The following is an 8,785-nucleotide window of genomic DNA, read 5'->3' on the forward strand; positions in this document are numbered from 1 at the left end:
GAACTTTCACTCGGAGAGAGAGAGAGAGAGAGAGAGAGAGAGAGAGAGAGAGAGAGAGAGAGAAATTAAGTTTGTTGTAGCTCATAGAATGACTGGATTGCAGTAGGAGAGAGAGAGAGAGAGAGAGAGACGAGAGAGAAGAGGGTGAGCGAGAGAGAGAGACGAATCAAGTTTGTTGTAGCTCATAGAATGACTGGGTTGCAGTAGGAGAGAGAGAGAGAGAGAGAGAGAGAGAGAGAGAGAGAGAGAGAGAGACGAATCAAGTTTGTTGTAGCTCATAGAATGACTGGGTTGCAGTAGGAGAGAGAGAGAGAGAGAGAGAGAGAGAGAGAGAGAGAGAGAGAGAGAGAGAGAGGAGCGCCTTTTAGGGGCTGCAGACAAAATCGTTGTATATTAAAGCAATAAGAATGTTCTATTCCGAGGCAACTTCCTGGTAATTCTTTGAGGCTAACTTTGGCTACAGCTTAAGTAGAGTAATTTAAAAGTTTTCTTCTGAACAACTCTAAAATCTTGTCAAAATAGGATTCAAAACGAGACTATTTTCGTTCGTATTCAATCTAACAACCTTGAGTTCAGCCCTTTTCATTTCAATGGCTCTTTCGCCTGCTTGGTGTAGTTCCACGAAAGTTTGTTAAAAGTCAGTTGATATAAAATATCTTTATTTCAAAAACTTAAGATTTTTTTTTATGTACAAATACACTAGAATTTCAAGTTTTTTAAATTTGCTGCAGATTTTTACTTTCATACGACTGGCTTTTGTCACTGGAGTGATTTATTTTGGTTAACTGTACTTTTAACTATTAAGCTTTCAAAGAGTCAAGATTATATTTAATTTTAATGTACAAACATTTCAACTAAATTTAAATAAAACTGTCCACAATATTTGAGGCCCCCCAAAACTGTAGAAACCCTTGTAACTATAATTTACTGAATGCAGAAGAATGCAGTAATCTTAAACTGCCTATAGGATATTTTAGTTGCCATAAATTGCTATTCACCATTACACTATTTAATGGATTTCCCACTATTTTCCATATTAATACTTTAGCTTTTAAACCCCTAACTTTATGTATAAGGTGAATACACAATCATACAATACAAGTTTAAACTCTCATGCTAGTTTAAGATCAAAGCGATAACTAGATTCACTATAATCACTATGAAATAAGAATTAAAAGATAAGACAGTTAGGTTTATTTTTCAGTGCAAGACTTCAGTGAACACTTCATATAAAAGAGCTCTCGATATTTCTAATTTGAACATACGTCGCGATATTCTCTGGTTTAAACAACCACACATCAGTCAAGCGAGATTCACGAAAATCACTTTTACGACAACTTATAAAAACGTAAATTATCCTGGTAAATTTAAAGAACATTAAGTATTCAGACATTTATTAAAGTTTGTATTAAGGGAATACGCCGATAGTTACGCAAGTTAAAACTTTTATACATATTCATACATTTAAAAACTAAGCATAAATTTGAATAACAAATAATCATACTATGACAAGCGACACTAATATCAAATTCAGCAGCGTCAGTCCACCAGGAACAACTTCTCACCTCATTAAATATGTATCTTAGGCTTAAAGCAACGTATTCAACTGGCAACTAGGCCTAGTGAGATATGCATAATCTTCAATACCCCGGCTCCAGAAAAACCTTGACACCTGGAACGAGAATGAACAGCGGTAGAAAGGGTACCACAAGATTGATTGTATACAGCAAAATCAAATTTCTGTCCTATATAAATAAGTCAACGAAAAAGGTCAAAAGGTCAAAAGAGGTCAAGGAAAAAGGTCAAAAGGGGTCAAGGGAAAATGTCAAAAGGTCAAAAGAGGTAAAAATTTCAAGAGGTTAAGAAAAAAGGTCAAAAGGTCAAAAGAGGTCAATGAAAAGGGTCAAAATATCAAAAGAGATCAATGAAAAAGGTCAAAAGGTCAAAAAAAGGTCGAAAAAGGTCAATGAAAAAGGTCAAAAGGTCAAAAGAGGTCAATGAATAAGGTCAAAAGGTCAAAAGAGGTCAATGAATAAGGTCGAGAGGGGTAAATTAAAAAGGTCAAAAGGTCAAAAGAGATCAATAAAAAAGGTCAAAAGATGTCAAAAGATGTCAATGAAAAAGGTCAAAAGAGGTCAACAAAGTTCAAAATATGTCAACAAAAAAGGTCAAAAGGTCAATAGAAGTCAACAGAAAAGGTCAAAAGGTCAAAAGAGGTAAATGAAAAAGGTCAAAAGGTCAAAATATGTCAACTAAAAGGGTCAATAGGTCAAAATTGGTCAACGAAAAATGTCAAAAGGTCAAAATAGGTCAACAAAAATGTCAAAATAGGTCTACAAAAATGGTCAAAATAGGTAAACGGTAAAGGTCAAAAGGTCAAAATAGGTTACTAAAAAGGTCAAAATAGGTCTACTAAAAAGTAAACTAAAAGGTTAAAAGGCAAAAAGAGGTCAACTAAAAAGGTCAAAGGTCAAAATATGTAGACTAAAAAGGTCAAAGGTCAAAATATGTCAACTTGCTATCTCAGTTTTTAAGTTTATACCAGATTGCTAGATTTTTAAGTTTTAAAATCTAAAAGTTTAGAAAAGTCAAAATAACGACAAACCACCAAAGCACAGGAATTTTTGAGTAAAAGGAAGATAACTTTGAAAAATGGCTACTCCGATGCATTCACTACCTGAAAGTGACAAGTTTTAATGAGTTTTTTGGTTGATGGGGAACTTCCCACCTAGGACATGGGAGGTTTGGGGGCGTCCCACGAACCTGCCATCAGGTCCTAGGACATGGAAGGTCTTTGGGGGGGGGGGGGGGGGGGGGGGGGGGGGTGTCCCCAACCCGACAGTGGCATCAGCCCCAGTAGGGATGGAAGTAAAAAGGCCGGGAAATTGCTAGACAAAAACAAAATCTTTAAGAATCACCTTTACCCCATGGAAGATATGGATTACCAAACTTAGACCTCTGAAATGGCTGGAATCTCGTGGACTGAATTTCTTTGTGAATTCTTCTGGAAATTTGAGCACCTGGAAAAACATTCAAATTAGCATAGGGACGAAAGTTTACTGCAATGAACTAAAAGTTTCAATATAAGCACATTTGGCATAATCAAACCGTATCAATAGACATAACTCGCCTTCACACAAGAGCTAAACAGCCAGACTTAAGTTGATTGAATACTAACCTTATAAATCCAAAATTCACATCCACAGATCTAAGTGTCTTTTAACTGGGGAAAATAATCTATGCTGGCCTTCACCTGGCGGATGACATGTCAACTTGAAAAAATTAAAAATCGAGTTATTACTTGTATCTATGCAGAAACATGCCGTGCATGCTTTCCAGAAGTTTCAGCCAATTATATAATAATGAAGATATAGCGGTTTTTAAATGATGACGTCATCGTAACTGCGTCGTCTTTATGACTTGAGTTTGACAGAATTGTTTTTGCGTGTTTATTTTTTGCATATATACAGCGATTTTTAAAGATTTTTTTCGAAATTCTCATACATCTGGCAGCAATGAATGGTAGTGTGACACTGGGCGAGAAGGGAGCTGCTCAGAGCGGTTATTTATAGGCGAGACTCGGAGAATGACCCAGTTACGCCACAGACGTCAGAGGAGTACGATGCGCGTAGGCACTTGCGTTTGGTTACTAGCTATTTACGTTGTTTTTATAACTTCTTAGTGAAGTTATAGCAATGCCGAAGTTACCTAAGATCAAGAAGGCTACTCAGCAACTAAGGCTAGCAAAATTAGCGAAGGCCAGGAGTGTGCTGAAAGAAAAACACGAAAATTCATTGTTATCAGCTACCCTCATTGCTCATGTTTTTTGCCGTCAAAATCATTATCTGGTGTCACGCTGAGGGTATTAACACCACTTTTAGGGGTAGGACCAGGATCCTTGATGTAGAAATCACAATAAAAGTACAACAAAGTAATTATAATAATGTTGTTTTGACTTTTATAAGAAAAAACGAAAATTTACATACCAAATCTTTGGGAGCTCATAACTCAAAAACATACTTATGCGCATGTCGGTAGAGTTTTACTCGTTTATTATTATCCAATTTTAGAGAGAAAGATATCATTGGAAAGAGAAATAAAAATCCCATAATTCTGTGTGACAGAATTTTGATTTCTTTTTTTCTTTTTTTTTTAGATTTTTTTGAGTGTCTAGACTAAAAAAAAAAATAAAAAAAAAATAAAAAAACATTCATAAAAATAAAAAAATAAAAAAATATTCTGTCACACAGAATTGTTCCGTATATAAAGAAGTTTGTATGGTATGATTTTCAATACAAATGATGTCATATTAGCGGAGCAAATCTCTACCAATTTTTTTTTATTTAAATCATGATTTTTGCTAATAAAACGAAAGTTTTTGCTCAAATGACTTGAAATTTTTATATGACAAAGGTGTTATATATATCTAAAACATATATGAAAATTATGTATTTCGAGTAATAATAAAAAAAATAGACATCATAGCGGACGGTCCCCTTAATACAAAAGTAAAACACGTCAAGAAATACCTGAAAACATCTTTCTTTTCTCATCCAGAAAACCATTCTTGTGACGTCACAGCCAAGGACCATCAAATCATCATGACAAATGGCAAGGACGAAGTACAGCGAGCACAAACACTCATCCTTTTCTTCTTCCAGTTTTCCTTAATGGGAGACAACAAAACTTCTTATAGTTTTCCTTGAGGGGAGAATACACTAGAATTATTTCCATGTTTTAGTGTTGTGTATATCGATTCTGCATGCTGTTAAGGTATCGTTCATTGGTAATATAGAAGAGGAGAAACGATAGCAGGAGGGAATACAGAGAATGGTGGAAAATGCCAGATTTTGAGGTTGAATTATATTAATAACTGATCATATTGACCGACAAATTTGGGGGAGAGAGAGAGAGAGAGAGAGAGAGAGATAGGTGAATTAAGCTTGTTGTAGCTCACAGATTGCTGGTTGCTGTTGAGTAGAGAGAGAGAGAGAGAGAGAGAGAGAGAGAGGCGATGAGGGCGGAATGAAATTTGGCAACTTACAATTTTAAAGTGTGAGAATATAGAGCAATTATGGCATCGTAACCATTACCTATTTAATCAAAATCAACATGTTCCATTCCCCATACACAAAACCAATATAAAACGACCATTCCTCAGTGGAAAAACAAAACCAATTTCCCAAAACAACCTAAAACAAACAAAACAAACAAATTCTATTCAGAGTTCCCTCTCAAACAAAAATAAACAAGGACTCGCATTGACGGTCCTTGGCTGCTGTGTGACGTCACGAGACGAGACTATGAACTGTGACGTCACGAGAAGGGACTGAAATCTGAGTAAACATCACGATCCCATTGTTCGTTGTCGTTGCTTCCGTGCTTAGGAAGTGTTGTGTTGTGCTGTTCTACGTCGGGAATAATCTTGTTTGCACGGTTGCTTGGTTACGCCAAGGGAGTACGCGTATGTCTTAAATTGTCTTTAGCAGTTGGTAGGATGTTCTCCGTGGTGCATTGTTCCCTCCTGGAAGATGTTGGTGTAGTGTTTAGTAATCGTGAAGTTTGTGGTAGGTTTGCCTATTAAAGGTTGTATATTTCATTAGTATTCATTAAGTTTTTGGTAGTAAAATGCTTATAGTAACGGTAGTACGTTTTGTCCGCATAGTTTGCGGAATTGTTTCAAAGAGTATTCAAAACAGGAGTAAATAATAGAGCAGCAAAAATTTTAACACATTTATTACTATTATCACAACAGTGTCAATAATATCACTATTGAAAAATTAATGATGCCACCCAGATGCGGTGTCCTTGGCACTGGACCCCATGTCCCCCTCGTCTTGAATCTCTCACAACCTATCCAAAAAAATGTACTACCAAAAATATAACGAGACCATATATATATATAGACAACCCTATCAACACAGATTCAGACCACATAACTCCTCTAGACTAAATTTCGGTTAAATCAATCTTTATGGATTAAACCCTGACGAGAATATGCAGTCATGAAATACACAAAGCTAAAATATAAAAAGATCTCTTAACAATTCAACAATGGCAGTAAAATACACATACATAAGTTAAGAGATTTGATTTTAAGGGACTAGTGATACGGACGTCAAGAAAAATTACTTTAACAACTCAATTGATGTTTGCCAACGAAAATTGAGACCAACCTCAAAGTAATCAAACGTCTTGAAGTCTGAAGAGTTCCCCGTCGTTAAAGAGATCTCACGCAGACCAGAGATGTAGAGTGCTGGGAATAGCTGGTAAAGGGCGGAGAACCATGCTACCCGCTGTCGCTCCGTGGTTCAGAAATGTAGACAATTCTTATCCTTCCATTGCTAGCAGAGAATACGATCCATAACAAAAGTCTCTGTAAAGTTCCTTAAGAGATCCAGCATTAAACACGAGCCATGGTAAGGAGAGTGGTGAGCTGTCGGTGGGTGGGAAACAACTGCCGAATGTTAACAAATAAACCCCGAAGAAAATTTAGTTTGTTACTCGAGGTTCTTGAATGATTAAACAGTTGTTAAACGACGAAACTAGCGGGAAGTAAATCTCAATTTGTTAGCACACAACTGCTTCGTTACCAGTGGTTACTACGTACTTAAAAGAATTAATGAAGAAGAGATCTTTTTACATAAGGAAAAAATATATATACGAAACTTAAGATATATTATATCTTATTTTCTACAAAGAGTATTGGTTAAATTTTAACTGTTAATCTTGGTGTAAATACCTCGACAAGGTCACTTTGTGTTTTATATTAACTTTGCGTATTATATTTAGTGCTTCAACTTTAGGTATTCATTGGTATAGTTATGCAAGCTTTAGTTTAATTGGCAAAACTCTCGCTGGCTGCGTTTATCAAGCTTTATGGAGTTCAGTTTTTTTATTCACTACAAACTGATAATCTAATGGATCCACGTTAACCCCCCGACTTATTTCAGGAACTCTGTGTACTGCTAAGAATGTTTGCATGAATTGTGGATTTGGTTTTTCTGAAAAATGGGGAACTTCTCTGTTTTTGAGGTGGTAAGCGTTCTATAAGTTTTTTTAGTTATTTGCTACCAATTTTAAAACTGGTAAGAGTATTGGTTTTCTCAAGGTTATTGGTTTGAAATAGCGAGTGAAATTTTATCTGTACTTTGTTATAATGTAAAACTGCAAACCAGTTTAATAAGATTTAAGCAACGTTATTAGGCTGAAATGAGCTATTTAAATAGTTTAAATAGGCTGAAATAGGATTATAGGTTAAAGTAGGCTGAAATGAGCTATTTTAACAATTTTAGCTTAATGAAATTAAGTGTAATATAAAATTAAAGTGTATTATAATGATTAACACTATTTCAGGTCCTCTTGAACTCTTAAGTAAATCCTGGGTGAACTTCGACAGAACTAATCTAACAAGACGAACATATGAAGTTCTGAAGTTAAAAACTCTCAAGCCAGGATAACTTCGTCACAGACTTTGTCAAAAATTAAATATTTTCCTTTTAAGTTTGGCCAAGGAAGCTTCGCCATCTTTACCTGGTGTAAATATTTATACATTTTGTTTGAACTATCCAAACTTTTTTTTTTTTTACCTCCACCCCTACAGGTGTTGGTGCCCCTATAAGGGTGGAGGCCCTCCCATAGACCCTGTCCCCTAGGTCATAGACCTAGGGGCAGGGCCCTGGGAGTTTTTTTTCAGACAGTTAAGGAATCTTTAGTGTTTTTAAAAGTTTTTTCAGTAAAATTTTGAGGATTTTTGCTTAAATTGTGCATCACTAGTATATTACTCTTTAAACGTAAAGTAAGCTACTAATTTTAAACGCAAAAGTAAGGTAACTTAAAAGATTTGGATTTAAAATTGGCAATAATTAACTTCTGTTGAGATATGAAAGTAATCTTTGCTTGTATTGTGCTTTTTTACTTGATAGTTTTAAAGTTTTAAAAGATTTTAATATGTACTATTTACTTATGCCAATTTTTATTTTTAGGTCATTAACTAGATTTGAACAATTGTTTAACTACAGTTAACTTAGTTTTGCCATTTTTTTTACTTAAGATGTTAACTTCTGAAAATAACTTTTTAGAAAAATCTTAACGTAAACAATTTAGATTTTAATTATTTTAACTCGTATTACCTTTTGATTTGGATTTTGATATTGTTGCGATACGTAATACAAACCATCGGTCCTTTAACAATAGGAAGGTAACTAGCGGCAGCTGGACCGGTCGTAAGCTTCGAACAAGGGAGTTCGGTAGTTAACTGCTTGTCCGACAGTGCGCCGTGCGACTGGGAGGTGAAGAACCACTTTTGCTTTCAGCTGTGTTGGTGGAGGACGTGTTCGTCATAGTTCTCTGCCCGCTTCGTCGTCGTATGCTTTGGTTGTGTTTTGGTTTCTTCAACTTGGTTTGTCAGTGTTGTGAAAGTGATATTGTAAGTACGTACTTTCTGTATTCTTTTATTAACATTGAATTATGGATCCTCGGGCAATGGAGCTATCCCCGCGCCCCCCCATCAGCCACAGAGTGTGCCCTGGTGTGGAGGGCCGTAAGTGCGGGGTCTTCCGCTCTTTCCCCGAAATTGATCCTCATGTCCTTTGTGCTCGGTGCCGAGGGCGTGAATGCTCTCGGACCGAGCCATGTAATGTGTGTTGTAATTGGTCGGAGGTGCAGTGGGTGCTGTACGAGGGTAGGAAGAAGCGTAGACCTGCCAAGAAACAGGTCCTTCGGAAAGCTGTCCAGCGACTCCCACTTCGTTATCGGACAACTTTCCGTCTTCTTTCCTGCCCCC

At 36.2% G+C, this 8,785-nt stretch overlaps 2 long non-coding RNA genes across 3 annotated transcripts; one reads left to right on the top strand and one right to left on the bottom strand.

Annotated features, from left to right (window-relative positions):
* Positions 1 to 1,377: 1,377 nt before the first annotated feature.
* LOC135207631 (uncharacterized) lies at positions 1,378 to 4,636 on the bottom strand. Of its 2 annotated transcripts, none has more exons than XR_010313006.1 (4): positions 4,530 to 4,636; positions 3,179 to 3,253; positions 2,919 to 3,020; positions 1,378 to 1,672 (listed from the first exon to the last, which is right to left on the bottom strand). It is a non-coding gene; the product is annotated as an uncharacterized LOC135207631 (long non-coding RNA). The 2 variants fall into 2 exon arrangements; XR_010313005.1 differs by having other exon boundaries at positions 4,518 to 4,580.
* A 709-nt stretch (positions 4,637 to 5,345) lies between these two features.
* LOC135207632 (uncharacterized) lies at positions 5,346 to 7,527 on the top strand. Its single transcript, XR_010313007.1, has 3 exons — positions 5,346 to 5,464; positions 6,954 to 7,038; positions 7,357 to 7,527. It is a non-coding gene; the product is annotated as an uncharacterized LOC135207632 (long non-coding RNA).
* Positions 7,528 to 8,785: the final 1,258 nt, after the last annotated feature.

The sequence above is a fragment of the Macrobrachium nipponense genome, chromosome 34 (genome assembly GCF_015104395.2).
Source record: "Macrobrachium nipponense isolate FS-2020 chromosome 34, ASM1510439v2, whole genome shotgun sequence".
Taxonomy (NCBI): Eukaryota; Metazoa; Arthropoda; class Malacostraca; order Decapoda; family Palaemonidae; genus Macrobrachium; species Macrobrachium nipponense.